This window comes from Lissotriton helveticus, chromosome 5_1 (genome assembly GCF_964261635.1).
Source record: "Lissotriton helveticus chromosome 5_1, aLisHel1.1, whole genome shotgun sequence".
Lineage (NCBI taxonomy): Eukaryota > Metazoa > Chordata > Amphibia > Caudata > Salamandridae > Lissotriton > Lissotriton helveticus.
The window spans coordinates 603,742,829-603,750,787 of record NC_136065.1 but is presented as its reverse complement, the minus strand read 5'-3'; positions in this window follow the sequence as shown (position 1 = coordinate 603,750,787).

Below are 7,959 nucleotides of genomic sequence, written 5' to 3'. Positions count from 1 at the left end.
ACCTGGATGACATTGCCGTGTTCAGCTCCACGTGGGCGGAACACTTGCAACACCTCAGTGAAGTGTTGAAGGCTCTGCAAAGGGCAGGCCTCACTATCAAGGCCAGCAAGAGCCAGATAGGGCAGGGATCTGTGGTGTATTTGGGACACCAGGTGTGGAGCGGCCAGATGGCGCCCCTACAGGCAAAAATTTATCCAATTCTGGCTTGGGAGCGCCCCAACACCCATACAGGGGTGAGAGCCTTCCTAGGACTCACCGGGTATTACAGACGGTTTGTCAAGGGGTATGGCACCATCGTTGCCCCCTTGACAGAGCTGACCTCCAAAAGGCAGCCCAAGAAAGTGAATTGGACCGAAGCCTGCCAGACTGCTTTTGATGCCCTGAAGACTGCCATGTGCACAGCACCGGTGCTCAAGGCGCCCGACTTCTCCAGTGAGTTCATAGTGCAGACAGACGCTTCAGAGCATGGTGTGGGAGCAGTACTCTCACAGATCAATGACGAGGACTGGGATCAGCCTGTGGCTTTCATTAGTAGGAGGCTACTCCCCAGGGAACAGAGGTGGAGTGCAATTGAAAGGGAAGCTTTTGCTGTGGTCTGGGCTCTGAAGAAGCTGAGGCCCTACCTGTTTAGGACTCACTTCCGTGTTCAGAAATACCACAGGCCCCTCAGATGGTTAATGCAGATGAGGGGTGAGAACCCAAAACTGTTGAGGTGGTCCATCTCCCTACAGGGAATGGACTTTACGGTGGAACACCGCCCTGGTACAGAACACGCCAACGCTGATGGTCTGTCCAGATTCTTCCGCCTTAGTGAAGAGAACTCCCAAGAGGGTGGTTAGTTCTCCCCAATTTCAGCTGGAGGGGACACGTGTTAGACCTGGCATCCTTGGCGTGGTTTCCCCCTATCTTTTTGCCTCTACCTCCTGTATTTTTGATGCTGTGCTGGATTTCGTTTTTGCTGGTTTCGATGCTTTGGACACTCTGCCACTGCTGATCAGTGTCAGAGTGTAAGTGCTCCCTGTGTAAATTGTTATTATAATTGGATATACATGATTGGCATATTTGTATCACCATGAAGTCCCTAGTAAAGTGCACTGGGTGTGCCAGGGCTGGAGATGACAAATGCTACTAGTGGGCCTGCAGCACTGATTGTGCCACCCACATGAGTAGCCCTAAAATGGTGTCTCAGGCCTGCCACCGCAGTGCCAGTGTGCAGTCTGTGAACTGCCATGTCCTCCTGAAACCCTTCCCTTTCTGTGCACATTGGTCAACCTTATGGAAGGCCCAAGGTACCCCTTTGGGCAGGGTGCAGTGTATGTGAAAGGTAGAGCATGTACTTGTGCAGGTGACATGCTCTGGTAGTGAATTACAGCCATTTTCATTTATCACTGCTGCAAGGCTATCTTGCTCCATAGGCTATCATGGGGGATGCTGGCTACAGTGGCTACCAGCATATCTTCAAGTAGGAGCAAGATAGGTCATAAAAGTCTGGTATCCCTGAACTCAGGATTTAATAACACATCTTTTAGGAAAGGTGGTTTTTAACTCCTGTGTTTGAGAATAGCACTTTTAGAAAGTTGCTGTTCTCTTGTCTGACCTTTCTGTGTGCCTTGGCTTGTTTGTGGATTGACTGTCTGGTTTGAGAGTGACAGGGGCTGGGGATTCCCCAGGAGGCTGGCTGAGTCGGCCCTAGGCTGAATGACTGCATTTGCAAATTGAGTGGTGGGAGGAGATAGCACCTGGGCCTGAATAGGGCTGTGCCTGCCTTCCACAATGCTGGCTCCACCTCCTGCTGGGCGGCTGACGACCCTGCCCCTCACTCTGAAAGGAAAGGAGAAGCCAGGAAAACAAAGTGCTCAAGGAACACCAAGAACTGCTTCAGACCGGGCTCAGAGCCCTCCTGCACAAAGGGAACAAAGACTTTTAGGGGTATAAGTACAGGACCCCTGACAGCAGAAAATTAGACCATCCTGGAATCAAGAAGGAACCTCTGCCAAGGAGAAATCTGAAACTGAAGTAGGAAGACTGTCCTGTTGTTGCTCTGCTGGACTGACCTGCTGTTGCTTTGCTGCCAAGGAGAGGGGAAGGACTTTGATGTTGTGCTGTGTCCCCTGTCTTGAAGGAATCCCCAAGGGCCTGAGAAGAGCTGGCTCCCTGTTTTTTTAAGTCCCAGGAACAAAAGGACTTCACCCCCAGCTTCCCTGAACTCTGCTGAGAGAGTTCTGTCCTTCCTAGAGTGCTTGGGCCAGTTGTGGTGCCTTTGGAAGTTGTACCTGTGCTGGGCAGCTGGAAACTAAGATTGGGAGACTTTTGCAACTGAAAAGTTATCGCATCGCTCGCTGCAGAGTGCATCCCCGATAGTGCGAGGAAATTCCCGCCGCTAGGGAGGTCGACATCGTCACATCGCCTGTTGCTGCTGCCTAAGACGACGCATCCTTCGATTGCGGGAAGATCACCACCGCTACGAGCTTCGTCATAGAGCCTGTCATCGCTGAGGGAGATAGCTGCACCGCCGGCTTGCGGACCGCATCACGTCGCTGCGAGCATCGTCACAGAGCCATCGCATCGAGGAGCTGCAAGAGAGAGGCTCGCCGCTGGATCGCGCATCGTCGCCCCGGAGATCGCCGCAGCCCCTACGAGATCATCGCATCATGCCTTTGCGAGAACAAACTTCCTACGGAACCTACGCACCGGGATCCATGCAAGTGGCCTTCCTCCCCATACAGACCGGATTCGTCGCAACACGCCCGCTGCTGCAGCGGGGCTGTCGCAAACGCCTCCCCAGGGTCTCAGGAGCAACGCATCGCTTGTTTTCCACCGCACCAGCTTCTGCTTTTGGAACTTTGTCGCAACTAAAGGTACTGTTGGCTAAACGTGACGCAACTGTGATCTTTTCACGCATCTGTGGATTATTTTATCACAACCTTAAGAACTCTTTTGAAACCATATTCTTGAACTGTGTATGTTGGATTTTTGTCGTTTTGGTCTTGTGTAGTTTAGATTAAATACCTTTATTTTTCTAAACTGTTGTGGTCAGTTTGTGGTGTTTTCGCTGTATTACTGTGAGTGTTGGTACAAATACTTTACACATTGCCTTTGATAAGCCTTAACTGCTTGTGCCAAGCTACCAAGTGGGTGAGCAGGGGTTATCTCAGAGGATTCCTCCATACCCTGACTAGAAGCAAGGGTCCCTATTTGGACAGTGGTACCTACCTCTGCCAACTAGAGTCCCCCAGTTCTAACAATGACTAGCACTGGATTTGAAGGTGGTAGTCACACAATTTGTGAAGGTAGCCCAAAGCCTGCAAGATTTGGAAGTAATTGGCTAAGATCAAACGAAATTGACCTTGAATTGTTAAATGTCTATATCACTAATAGTATGTTAACTGGCTCAACAAGAACATTAACTACCTTGCAAAGAGATATTGCTCCCACCTACTTCCAGATGGTAACTTGTACTGGAGTAGAAGGCAGTAACCAACAGTGCAGCATTTTGGGGGAGGGTGGGATAAGGTCATCAGTAATAATTTCAGGAGCAGGTTCTGTTTTTACAAGGAAGCTTTTAATTAACGTGAGTCATAGTTCATGATGTCTGTCTATATCCATTGGACTCACTCATCAGTCACTGGTTTCCTTCCCTCTCATGCCTTACTACTAAGCTACTTGTTCCTGTTCATTTTTTTCTTATTAGATATTTGCACTTGCACTTAAGTTATTAAGTTGCTGTCACAGTGTCTCCATGGCTGTTCATACCTCCTTGTGCTGACCTTTTCGGAGATTGGGTGGTGATACTCCAAACTACCCGAATGTCAAAGTCTACATGTCCCATGAAGCAACAGGATTCTCACAAGACTTGCAAATGGTGGTGGCCATCTTAACATCTTACTGGGCTATTCACAAAGGTAACATACACTTGTGAGCTTTAGATTTTTGAGTAACTTTACTACTTTGGTCTATTAAAAAGAATCTGAGTGTAAAGTTAATTAAAAGTGTAGACATACACGTCTCCACCCCCTCCAGATTTGATGGAAAAGCAAGGAGATAGAGCCCAAATGGGGCGTTGGCTTCCAGATTTTCTGTGGAAGTGTCCTGATCTTGTTTTGGTGATTTCCATTAGAGGTCTGCAGAGAAAAGCTTCTCTCAGTGACAGGGGTAAAGGTTCTTACAGCAGGGTCCAAAGCATGAACACTGAATGCGTCATGTACAAGAGCATCATTGGTGCACCACCGAACACGCTGGTGGTGAATTACAAGGCCAGCAGAGCCTTGCGTTCGGACCAAAAACACCTGCTTAAGACCCCTAAAGTTAAAAAGGCCCGCACAGGGGGAAGAAGGTTCTCTGTGAATATTGCTGTACTCTGGAATTCACTCCCCTTAAGCTTGCGCGCTGAGACTTGTCTCCTTCGTTTCCGCAAGCATTTGAAAACACATCTTTTCGTTAACTGCTGACCCTGAATGCTCGTGATTGTTACTTCTGTTCTGAAAAGCGCTGGGATGCTCCAGGGTAACTATGCGCTATATAAGACTGCAATAATAATAATATTAATAATAACAACAATAGAGTTGGCACTCATATGAATTCCCTACAAAGGGAGAAGTCGTAGGAGACCTTGCAACTCAGAGATGGCTTCGAACAAAAACAACTTGCACTTTTTGAGAACAATACTAGATGGCAGGAGTCTTCAGAGCATGTGTATCTACAGCCATACATGCTACGAAAATAAGCATATAGCAAGGCAGCAATCTATGTGTGTGCATACTTATTTGGGAGGTACGGTGTAGATCTCTATATATTCCACACGTGAATGAGAGATTACCTGACAGGCTTGCCTAACTCTAAATGCCTCTTTATACTTGAGCTTAACTCGGTGGAGACGGATTGAAAGACAACTACAAGTTTTATTTTTCTCTGGAAGACTGGTAATTAGCTTTTGGACCCTAAGAGATCTACTGGGTGTGACCCTCCGAACATGGAGGTAACCGGGAGAGGGACTATGGGGGTCTCTCTGGCTATTAACTTTGCACTCCTTGCATCCAGAAAACAATCTGATGAAAAGAAGGACTGAGCATGGTTGTTTAACAATCCGGGTGGGGGGGGGGGTGAACCTCCTCCAGCTGCTTCTATTCTGGCGGCTCAAACCCTGCCCACTATAGAACCCACTACCTCTAAAAAATGGCACTGCTTGTGTGGACTATGATCTGAAGAGGATTGCATGTACTGGGCTGATTCCCTGACAGTCCAACTGACACATCAGCTTCTGCTTCATTCTGTTCCTCCCAGGTGGTTTCTGGTAGTACCTGAGCACCAACGGAGGCCTGTGACCCATTCTTCCCGCACCAAGGTCCAAAACAAGCTGCCTGGGTGTGGTTCTCTTTCACAACAGCAACCTGTCAAGATCAGCTTCAGGGGCTGATGATATGCTAGAACGGAACATGTACAAGGACCATTCAAAGGGGGAGGTAGGCTTCACTCCAGCTCATGGTTTATACTCTAAGAACCTAGTGCTTTCATCTTCCCAGGGATTAATCACGACACTTGTACAAGGCTTTTAATGTTGATCTCCACATAGAAGGGTGGGATAGTCTCTGGGGGATGCATTGTTACTTCAGGCAGAAACAGTATTTGGTACTGTACCCAATAGCCAAGACCCTATACTTAATGCCTGACTCTTCTTTTAAAACTTCTCGTTCAGTATCAACGCTGTTTCATAAGGACTTTGAACCAATGATAGCATACATAGAACAGTCTTGTCCCAGATGACTAATCAAGGGACATAAGATGTAGAGGATAAGATGCTAAACTGCAGCCACTGGCTGATGCCATTACTTCAGAACGTTGATGCAAAGACTACCTGAATTGATGGAGGAGTAAAAGAAGAAATAAAACCCTATTGAAGGATTGAAAAACCCAGGAATTAGACTCTTAGACAATCCCTTGAGGTAAGAAACGTAGGTACCAATTCACACTGATGAAGGGCAAAAGAAGAAATATGCATGTGTACAATGGTCCTGGGGCATGAAAGCTCGGTATTGTGGATATCCTTCAATTAGGTACATCTACTTGAATGGTTCGCCATTCAAGCGAACGCGCCGTCCGAAATTGATTCGCGAAACAAGTTCCTACTCCATACTAAATAGGAGTTTGAAACGCGTAGACCATATATGTTGTAGGAACTTGTTTCGCGAATCAATTTCGGACGGCGCATTTGTTTGAATGGCAAACCATTCAAACAAACGCGCCGTCCGAAATGGATTTATGTTCGACAGCGGAACATTGAGGCCGCTTTAGAGCTCCAGCATCTACCCGTCTTTTAAACAATGCGGATTCGCGAAACAAGTTTCTGGCACAAATTATAAAGCCAGAAGTGTTTGCACGCTTGCTGTCTGATAGTGTTGAGCGTCGGGTGAAACAACGCTAAGCTTTCATCAGTAAAGCTTTATTGGGTCCTGATGAGAACTGCATACTAAATAGGAGTTTGAAACGCGTAGACTATATTTGTTGAGCCATAAGACCATCAAATTCAAAAAAGATTGCTCCACATTTTAAAGTTGTGACAAACCAATTGTCTATGGTTGTTTGTATAATATTGTAATTAGGATTCATTGTAAATAATTGGTTGTGGCTGTGTTTGTGAATGATTGAATGTCTGACATGTGGAGTGACTGTGAGTATAGAATGATGATGAATATGTAGAGATCAATGTTTTATGAAAAGTCAGAACAATTTTTGTATCTGTGGTATTGATGTTGGAAATGTAAATTTGGTGAAATTGAACCAATTAATGTATTCAAAGTAAAGAATAAACAAAAGAGATTAATTCAGACTAGAAGTCGTGCACCTACATTGTGTTCAATTCCAATGTGTTGAGAAAAGAGAAGGATTCAGTTTAACAGTATTGGCATTTGTTTTGTTTTCTATTGGTCAGTGGCTTGGCCTTACTGTTGGGAGCCCAAAGGTGGTGTTGTATTCTTGATCTACTAGGCATTAACAGCCGAGTTTGTCAGCCCTGAAATTCAGATAGACTGCCAGGATATGAATCGCCAGGGAGATGCCCTGGTGTTCCAGCCATGTTGAGACGCAGAGCCTCCTGACAAAGGGTCCACAACCCCACCCTGCTTGTTGCAGTACCACATGGCAATGGTGTTATCCATCAACACCTGCACTAGCCTTCCTTTGATAGAGGGTAGAAAGGCCTTCAATGCCAAGCAAATCACCCAAAGTTCCAATAAGTTTAGGTGGAGCCCTGACTCTGCTGGAGAGCAGAGCATTCTGATCTCCACCTCCCCAAAATGGTCACCCCAGCCTAGAAGTGATGCATCTGTCACTACAGTCAGCACTGGGTGGGGAAGGGAGAGGGGTCTGCCACTGACCCAATCGTGGTTCATCAGCCACCACTGTAAACCTGTTGCAGGTCCCTCCGAGATCTGGACTCTGTCGGAGAGATTGCTCTGATGCTGCACCCAATGGTAACCGGCAGACTGGACTACGGAAAAACCCTCTACGCCAGAATCAACAAATCCCTACTCCGCAAGCTCCAGACCATCCAGAACACCACTGCCAGACTCCTCCTCGGAATCCGACAACAAGACCACATCACCCAGCAACTGCGAGACCTCCATTGGCTCACCGTCGAGAAGAGAGTGACTATCAAGCTGCTCATTCATGCCTACAAATCCCTCCACAACACCCGACCCCAATACCTCAACGAAAGAGTCTCCTTCTACGCACCCAAGAGAACCCTCCACTCCGCTGATCTCATCCTGGCCGAAATCGCTCGCATCCGCAGAACCAGAACAGAAGGAAGAGCCTTCGCTTACATCGCAGCAAAAACCTGGAACAAATTCCCGCTCAGCATCAGACGATCCCCCACTCTGCAAGCATTCAGGAAGAGCCTCAAGACCTGGCTCTTTGGATGATGCAGAGCTGCACGACAACCCCCTCACCCCCCACCCGAAGCGC